A 10528-nucleotide genomic window follows, 5' to 3' on the forward strand; every position below is an offset into this window, starting at 1 on the left:
TGTAGACTTGGGGTGCAACAGGCGTCTCTATTTTTTCAACATCAAGAAACATTTAACTGCTATTCTTTGTATTCCCTGCACACAGGCAAACAAACACATGTTGACAAGGTTATTATTATCCCTCCTTTTTGAATGCTGTGCTTGACAGAGACACAGGAATGAAATGTGTCAGGTCTGCCCCACATTCGAGCCTTGTGAAGATATCAGGATCTTCTCCCTGTCTCTTTATGGCAGAAAACTCTTATCAACTTTATTTCATGTTCATTGGTCAGTTAGGACAGGGGTAGGCAATCTTTTTGCGCCCGGGGGCCGGGTTGCTGTCCCTCAGACAACTGGGGGGCTGAGCCAAAAATAAAATATTAAATAATTTTTTTAAAAAATTACATATATAAATAAACCAGGACAAATGTAGGACACAATTTTCAAATGGAAGACACTTTTTTTTAAAAAAATGGAGGACACGTGAAAAAAATTTGCTGATTTTTTAAAAAAAGTTAAATAAATTCATGTTTCTGAGGCTTCTATAGACAATTGCCCCCCAAAGGCCCCGGCGGCAATCGGCAGCAGGACCGGGCTGGGGCCGGTCCCCAAGGCCTTGCCGGCCGCATCCGGCTCCGCAGGCCGCAGGTTGCCTACCCCTGAGTTAGGAGATGCTGCTAATATAAGAGAGGAAAAGCAATGTGAAAGAGAACATGTGGAAGCAGAGAGTGTTTTTGTCCTGTTTTTCAATGTGGAGGACCCTTTGTTAGTCATTATAGCTCGGATATGATTTTCTTTGTCAAGCAATCCATAAACTGAAGAAAACAAAAACAAAAAGTAGTCATGTCATCCAAAAGCAGAAACAAAACTCATGGCTGGCTAAGGCTTTGGGATACGTCTCCAAACACTCTATCAAAAGGACAAAAAAGGCTGTGTGGTGCCAAAGTCTTGCATATGATTGGGATTTGCATATGCTAATTTATAGCTATAGATGCCAACTGAGAAACAATTACTGTAATTTAAATCTGGGTGGGAACAGCTGGCTCTTTAAAAATTAAAATATTCCAAGCTCTTTTTTTAAAATAGAAAACTTGCACATGCATTTCTGCTTTTCTCTATAGCCTTTCCTAGCAAGAAACTGTGTGTCAAGGTAAGTGTTCAAAAGCCATGGACTGCCTTAGTGGTCTCTGGACATCCCAACTGAAATTTTTCACAAACATATTAATCTTCATTAATAATAAAACTACTATGTGTCTGTATGGAGAAATGCTATGCGTATGGAAAAACAAAGGTGAAGTGGTCAAAAGAGATCTTCCAGGCATACAGCCAGAATGAGAATATTGACATTGCTTCCACTGATAAGGAATTCAGGAAGAACAGCAAAGCATCCCAGCTGTAGAATGACAGACAGGATTATTTTAGACTAGAAATAGCAGAACTCAGAACTGATGATGTCTCTTTCCCAGGAGACCAGAGTTCTAGAAACATTCAAAGTCCCAAAGAGATGGGATTTGAGAATCAGTCCTTTAGAATCAAAAGTTCAAGATTTTCAAGGAAATTGCCAACCCAGCCATCTATATAAAGAAATCCAGGATTACGTACTGGATTTCAGGGAAGTCAAGAATTTCTTCATATGAATCCCCAAAAGATGTCAGAATCAGAAAATAAAACTACAGTATTTCTGCATTCTCAGAGGTTTCCCTCCAGAAAACCATCACAGAGGTGGAACAACAGATCAAAGGCATAGTCAGCCCTATGGTAGATCCTCCATGATCATTATTTATGTGTTATTTTTAATGTTCAGCACCAGAATACTATATTCAGTGTAGAATACAGGGTGGAAAAGTAACATTTTGTGGGGTGGGGGAAGCACATAAACTTTGGGCTCCTCTAGACTGAGCCCAAGCATTAGAATTTGGCAGATGTTATACCCATACTTACCAGGATTCTAAAAGGTATCTATACTGATGTACCTCCTGTGTCCTGACCCTGTCTATTTCTTGTGAATTTCCAGGATTAGTCATGGCTTTTAAAACCCAGAGAAGGGGGTGAGGAAGTTTATTTTATTCCAGAAGTTTCTGATACTAGGCAGCATAAATGTCATTCATCTGTATTGTTTCAGTTGTGCTCTCCTTGTTTTTTTACGTAGTCCCACTGAAGATGTGTTGAATATGGGTATGATATGCAGAACTTCCCCATCATCTTCCTTGCAGCTGATAAAACAAAGAAAATATACACACTACAGTTATTCCTCCATATTTGCAGCTTTGGGTTTAGCGGATTTGATTATTCACAGATTTTATTAATGTTTTTTGTCTATGAATCTCTAGGTCCTCCAGCATGACTCTGCCAGACTTTGACCACAGAGAGGACCTAGAGATTCATAAAGAAAATACTTCTCTAGGCATTTGTAGTAAGTCCTTCAGTGCAATTCTATGGTAAACATCTGCAAGATGTTGGATATAGAGTTGCGACGGAAGACCTAGAGATTCCTACAGAGGCGTTTTCTCAGGGGAAAAAAAGACTAGTTTTTTATTTGTGTTTTTTCCACTTTCATGGGGATCCTGTGTCCTTAATCGCAGCGAAGGTGGAGTTCCCATTTTATATTTGGGACAAAGGCTTTGCAGTGGTGGTAGCAAGCAAAACAAATGCCACACAATAATACTGGCAATCCAAATAACAATCATATTCAGGGCAGAGTTCCATCATCATAATTATCCTCATTATCAAAACATTAACTTCAAAAGATAAAATCTAACCGTACTTAGAGTTCAAAGTAAGCTTTCATATTTCATGGAACACAGAAGAACATCTCACTCTGACAACATTAAAATGTTAAACAGTCAGTCAGTCAACATTATTTGCTGTAAATACTAAAACTAGGAACAGAGCCATTATAGTCTGCATGGAATAATGGGGAAAAGGGAGTGCTGATCTCTCTTTTCTTCTTGTGGAAGCTTGTACCTTCAAAAAGTGCATGAGAAATTTAAAAAGCAATACATGATACTATGGGACTGTCACAGGGGGAAAGGCTAAACTACTGGATTTCTGCCTGGTTTTAGCAAAAAGCTCTTTCAGAACTGCTGCAAACCCTTTTAATGGCCAAAAATCAGTTTTATACTTAGGCTCCATCAACACTGCAGAAATAATCCAGTTTGACACCACTTGAACTACCATGGTTCAATGCTATGGGATTCTGGGAACTGTAGTTTTGTGAGACATCTTCTTACAAGGACTCCCTGAAACAACATCTCAGGCTTGGCCAAATTGATCACCAACAGTGGTCCGCCCTGGCCTCGCATCGGGAGGCATGGAGACGCACCATCCACGATGCTGCAGCCTTTTTCGAAAACTCACGCCGAACAAGTCAACGACAACGTAGAAAGAACCACAACTTGGAAACATCACCCAAGGAGACATTCTGCTGTGCTTTCTGCAACCAGACTTGTTTATCTCAGATCGGCCTTTTTAGTCATCAGTGCGCTTGTAGAAAGCGTGGGATGAGTCCTTCCTAAATCTTTGTTCGCGAAGAAAAGCCACAGAGAGAGAGAGAGAGAGAGCTCTGATGCCACAACAAACTACAGGGTTCCCAGGGTTCCATAGTGTTGGACCATGGCAGTTAAAGTGGTGTTAAACTGGATTATTTCTGCTGTGCAGATGCAGCCTTGTTTAGCGGAAGTTTTTGAAACATATTTACAGCACATTTTAGTATATTTATATTCTGAACTAAATCCTGTTGAGTTCATTAAGGCTTACTTTCAGATAAGTAGGGAAAGGATTGTTTAATTACATCCTGTCCTATATCTAAATATTTCAGGGCAGGGTTCAAGCAATGATTCAGCACTGGACAACTCAAAACAATTTAGAACAGTTTAAAACAATTTAAATCAAATTAAGCTATGTGAAACTATTTAATAAATGCAGACCAGCATGCACTAAGGGCGCTTTCATACTACACAGTTACTCCACTTTAACTGACAGAGCAATTTCCTATAGAAAGTTTGTAGTTAGATGAGGCCAGGGTGACCTGACATCCTCCTTTTCCAGGACCTGTCCTCCATTCCAGGAGGAATTCCAAAATGTCCTCCATTTCCACCATGGCTAAGAATCATGGATTCATGTTTACATTAAGCGTTTTCAGCATTTATTTGGTGACGTCCTACATTTTATGGTGCCTTGTCCTCCTTTGTGGTTATGACTTTCCTCTGAAAAAACTTGCCAAGAAAACCCCCATGATATGATTGCCTTAGGGCAGCCATAAGTCAGAATTGACTTGAAGGCACACAACAATGAACAACAACAACAACAACAACACAATATAGAGAGCCAGCAGTGGTTTGAGCTTTAGGCTATGACTCTAGAGAGAAGAGTTCAAATACTATTTAAACCCACTGGATGACCTTGGGCAAGTCACACTCTCTCAACCTCAGAGGATGGCAATGGCAATGGCAATCCGTTTCTGAAGAAAGTTGCTAAGAAAACCCTGTGATAGGGTTGCCTTAGGGTCGCCATAAGTCAGAAATTACTTGAAGGCACACACACAACAACAACAACAATATAGAGAGCCAGTGATAGGGTTGCCTTAGGGTTGCCATCAGTCACAAATGACTTGAAGACACACAACAACAACAACAATAACAACAACACAATATAGAGAGCCAGTTATAGGGTTGCCTTAGGTTAACCATAAGTCAGAAATGACTTCAAGGCATACAAAACAACACAATATCGAGAGCCAGTGATAAGGTGATAGAGCCACAACCTACAATATGCACTCCATTGAACTCAGTGGGCCTTACTTCTGAGGAGACACATGAGTGGGCTTTCATGAGGCTTACAAAACCCGAGACACTTTTAGCCTCAGTTTCTTTATCTGTAAAATGGGTGCTCCAGCTAAGCTGAGAAATGTTGTGAGGAAAAGGGAACGCAACAGACAGCACTTTTATTAGTTTCCTAAACTCTCTTTAACCTCCATTATAAAGGCCTTAGCAATGTCACGAGAGGCTGGAGATGAATGATGACTAAATAAATAATGGCCAAATTAAAACCACTTTTGCATTTCCAGCTCCATACTAGTCCTTGTCGCGTGTCTCTGTGTGTGCCAAAAGTGAATATGAAATCTTTTTTCCCCTTGTCCTTTTAATTTATTTCTCACGAAGAGCTTCCTCACACGGAACCAATATCCTTGAACGCCTTTCTCGGCTTTAACTTTCGTTCCCCACCCTCTTGAAGCGTTTCCTCATTTCTTTTTATTTAAAGAAGGCTGAACTACTAAAGCAAATTTAAGCAATCCCTCCAAGAGGGGAAAGGTACTCTTGGCCTGAGTTTCCAGATAAGGAAGGCTCAGAGAAAAACTAACAACAACTATCGCTCTCTGTTTCCCATTTCCTCTCTTCTACCTCAGAAGACAGAAACTGACACTAAACTCTGGTCTGACTGAGCCCAGATCCACAAAAACAGGTTTATTATGAGGGCCAAGGAAAATGCACCAGAGACATGTTGCAAGCTTTAGTAGCTTTAGAAAAGAACGTTATGGTGAAGTTAGGTATCTTTTCCTCCCCCGACCCCTGTATGATTTTTAACACCTTTGCCTGATGAAGAAGCCAGTGGAACTTCAAAAGCTTGCAATGTGCAGGCTTGTGACTTTGATTATATATATATATATATACACACACACACACACACAAATATAGGTGTGTGTGTGTGTGTATGCTTCTCCCTGTATGCGTTTAACACCTTTGCATGAGAGAGCCTGTGGAGCTCAAAGTTGCAAATGCAGCCTTGTGATTTGATATAATATACACACACCACAATGATATGTATGTGTGTGTTGTGTATAATATTATAATATATATATCTATTCTCCTGTATGAGTTTTAACACCTTTGCCTGATGAAGAAGCCTGTGGAGCTCAAAAGTTTGCAACATGCAGCCTTGTGACTTTGATATATATACATACACACACACATAAATAGATATGTTTGTGTGTGTATATATATCTATATATTATATTTCTCCTGTTGAGTTTTAACACCTTTGCCTGATGAAGAAGCCTGTGGAGCTCCAAAAGTTTGCAACATGCCGCCTTGTGACTAACACACACACACACATACATATATACAGTATTACACACACTCACATACACACACACACACACACTCCTATATGCTGTAAACCGCCCTGATGTTTTCGAAGGGCGGTATATAAATAAGCTTTTATTTATTATTATTATATACATACATGTGTATGTGTAATATTTCTCCTGTATGATTTTTAAAACCTTTGCTTGATGAGAAACCTGTGGAGCTTCAAAAGCTTGCAACATGCAGGCTTGTGACTAACATTGATATACTGTATACACACACCACACACACCACACACACAAATATATATATATATATATATACACACACACACACCATATATATATTTCTCTGCCTGGTTTTAAAAACCTTTGCCTGATGAAGAAGCTTGGAGCCTCAAAAGCTTGAAACATGTGGGCTTGTGACTAACAGTTTTATTACATACAGTGTATTTCTCTTGTTGATTTTTAACCTTTGCCGGATGAACACACATACACATTTATACCACAAGCATACATGTGTGTGTGTATGTTTTTTAACACCTTTGCCTGATGAAGAAGCCAATAGAGCTCCTAAAGCCTGCAACATGCCGGCTTGTGGACTACATTACTCTGTGTGTGTGTGTGTGTGCATACACACCACCCTCTCTCTGTATGATTTTAACACCCTTGATGAAGAAACCCAGTGAGCTTCGAAAGCTTGCAACATAAAGACGTGTGTCCTTACACACACACACACGTGTGTGTGTGTACTATATTCCTCCTGTATGTTTTTTAACAACTTTGCCTGATGAAGGGCTCCACTCTGGGCCCCACAACAAACTCCAACTCCCAGAATTCCACAGCCTTGAGCCAAAAGAGTTAAAGCGGTACCAAACCGGTTATTTTCTCACGTGTGGTGCAGCTCTAGTATGGAACCAGTCAAGAGCGGTCTCAAAGTTGATTACAGTACTATTATTCCTGGGCGTGTGTGTGTGTGGTGTGTTTTGTTTTGGGGCTTGGAAGGAAGCCAGCCCCCGCTCCGGGGCGGAGCGATGCCTGGGATGGCTCCCGGGGGCCGGCGAGGGCGTCTAGGAAAGGCCGGGGATGGAGGGGGGCGGTTAGGCCTTGGCTCCTCCTTTGAATCGTGCCGCAGCTGCCCTGAACTCAGGGCTTGGAGGAAAGCGGCGTTTATAAAGGAGCTCCGGAGGCTCTCTGAAGGAGAGGAAGGGGAACCAGAGCCGCCGTCGCCACCTTCGCTTCTTCCTTTTCCTCCTGGGGTGGGTTGGCATGGGCGCTTTGTCACGTACCGAGGAGGGAAAGGGAGCAGGAGGAGAAGAAACAGAAGCAGGGAAGGCTGCCCCAGCCTGGAAGGGAGAAGAAGCACAGCCACCATCTCAGCCTCCTCTTTGGACAAATAGCCCAGGAAGGAAGGAAAAGAGGAGAAAGAAAGAGAAGAAGAAGAAGACTCTTCCCCCTCCTCATCTTCTTCTTCTTGTCCTTTCTTTTCATTCCAAGACGAAGCCCTCCTCCAAAGAAAAGAAGAGAAGAAGCCGCTTTTCTCTTCTTCCTTTTCCTCCTCCTTTCCTCTTTTTTGCCTTTTGTTTGGGACGCCTTCGCCGTTGTTTGAACCTTTCTCCTTCTCTTGCACCACGACTCAGGTAAATTACCTCTCTACTTATTTTTAATATATATACAGATATATATTCTGTATGATTTGTTAACCTTTGCTGATGAACACACGACAAACTGTAATTTTAAGTTGTCCTCAATTCATTTTTTATTGTACAAATATATCACACACACACACATACAATTTAACCAGACACATTAGCAGTAATTGGGGCACACTTTCCCACTCTGTTTTTACAAAATTGTATGTGTGTATGTATGTATGTATGTAGTATGTATATATATATAATATATATATATATATTATATATATATATATATATATATACATCATATCTATAATATTCTTCTTATCTTGAACCAGAGGCATTCTTCGCCAATTGTCTCTCCTTAAGCCTGTCTTTCTTTGTTTCATTGGTATGCCACCTTTCTCCCAGAACGAGCCCAAGCAGCTCACAGATAAAGGCATTTCAGTAATAATATTAGTAGTTGTAGTAGAATGATAAACCCCCTACAACACGTCTAAACTTAACATAAAAATAAGAAAAGTTAAAGGCACGACTAAGGTCCAATGCACTGCAGAAACAATCCAGTTTGAAACTGCTTTAGCTGCCATGGCTCATGCTGGGATTGTTGTTCTGTGAGATATTTAGCCTTCACTGGGATGAGAGAGCTCTGGGGCCACAATAAACTACAGTTCCCAGGATTCCCAGAGCAGTTAAAGAGGTCTCAAACTGGATTATTTCTGCCGTGTGTTTTGAACCTGAAAGCATACGCACTCCATAAAAACTTCTCTCAAGAGAAAGCCTTTTGTTTGTCAGTTTCCTTTTGCCGCTGAGTGAGTGACCCTAATCTTTCCCCGACCTGTCCTACATTTCAACCTCCTGCCCCAGAAATACAGGGCTGAGAAGCCTGGTTTTGTATTTTAGGAGTGGTTTTAGCTCTTTATTTGGAAATGTCCTCCAATTCTGGGAAGGGGTTCTGGCCACCTGTCTTCTGAGGACTTTGTTGTGTGCCTTGAAGTCATTCATTTCTGACTTAGGTGACCTATTCAGGGTTTTCTTGGAAAGGTGGGTTCCCCGGGGATTGCCCCTGCCTTCCCTTGAGGCTGAGAGAGTGTGACTCGCCCAAAATCAGCCAGTGGGTCTCCCTGGCCGAGCAGGGATTCGAGCCTTGTTCTCCCGAGTCGCAGTCCAAAATTACAGAAGGGAAAAATGGCAAAACTAACAAGAGCGCTCTCTCCAAAGCCAGGGGAGAAGGGAGAGGAAGGCTGCCTTGGTTGCCTTCCACCAGGGTCTGGTTTTACTCGAGGGTAGGCCAGGCAAACCCCCTCTGGACCAGCTTTGCCAAGAAAACCCCATATAGGTTCGCCTTAGGGTCTCCATTAGTCATGACTTGAGGTACACAGCAACAAGAACAACAAAAGTCCATGGAAGAAGAAAAATGGGTGCTGGGACCCCAGTCCAGGAAGGACAAATAAATGCCTCTAGGAGTGGCAGCTTTAGAGCCCATAGGTTTCCTTGGGAGCAAAGCCCTTGGGAGGCTGGGATCCCAGCATCCACTCACTGCTCAAGCCTGCAAGGCTTCAGTGGGGTTTTGAGACCTTCCAGAGGGGGGACGACATGGAGGACCTCAAGGGAACCAAATTGCGCAGCATTTCCTGTAGGTTAAACAGCATTATCTACCTTTGGATGGCTCACGCAGATATAATCAGGAACCTCAGTCCTCCTGTTCTACACCTGCTAATCTGGATTAATTGAATCATTATTGTTATTGTTCTTTATTTATCTCTACCCTCACCACCCCCTCACGCTGGGATTAAGGCACTGTCCCTCATGGCAACGACAGAAAAAGGGTTTTTTTATTTAAATCTTCACTTGGAGCAAAAGAGGGCTGGCTAACCTTTGTTACCTCTCTTTTCAGTCTGTATATCAATCTAGGAGTTGTGTTTTTGTGCAGAGTATATAGGATCTTTTATCCTTGCAGTGACCCTCAGGCTGCATCTGCACTGCAGAAATTCTCTGGTTTGACACCACTTTAACTGCCCTGGCTCAATGCTATGGAATTCTGGGAAACTAGTTTGTTGGGGCACCAGAGGTGCTCCTTGTTTCTGGGGGAGCCGGGAGCCATCCTGCCACCATAGGATTTGCACCAGAAGGCAGTTTCATGGGCTGCCCTTCAGGCTGAGACGCCTTGCTCTAGGACAAAACTTCATGTAGTTCTTGTACCTCATTTCAGTTTATTACTTATTTAGTGGGATCTAAACTCCTTGTGAGGGGGGGGGGGGGGGGAGGAGAGAAACCCTTGCTGTTCTGCTGGCAGAATGTTAGGGAATAAAGCCGAGCTTTGGCAGAGAAGCATAAAGCATGGGTAAAAGAAGTCTTTGCAGAAGAAAGGCAGGAAGAGTTCTGTTCTGTCTTGCAATTTCCTGCTATATGTAGTTTTTGTGTGTGTGTTTCTGTTTTTAAGCAAAGTGGAGGCTTTCTTTTCCTTGCAAGGTTGTCTGGAGATGTACAGGTCAGTAGAAGGCCCCATTCATACCTGCTTGCTTGCATGTAATGCCTTCTTTTCCTGGGTACTCAAGTGATTTATAAAGCACAGGAGTGATAAAACTATTTGGCTATTTCTTCTCCCTGCCCCTCGCTTCCCCAGTTTTGGAGTTCTTGCTGCATGAATGTTCTTGAAGCTAGGTTTGCCTTTGACTTCACATGGAAACACCAAGGCTGCATCTGCACTGCAGAAATAATCTGGTTTGACTAGTACCACAACAAACTACAATTCCCAGAATTCCATAGCATTGAGCAATGGCAGTTAAAGTGGTGCCAAACCAGATTACTTTTGCAGTGCGGATGCAGA

The sequence above is a fragment of the Sceloporus undulatus genome, chromosome 3, assembly GCF_019175285.1.
Source record: "Sceloporus undulatus isolate JIND9_A2432 ecotype Alabama chromosome 3, SceUnd_v1.1, whole genome shotgun sequence".
NCBI lineage: Eukaryota > Metazoa > Chordata > Lepidosauria > Squamata > Phrynosomatidae > Sceloporus > Sceloporus undulatus.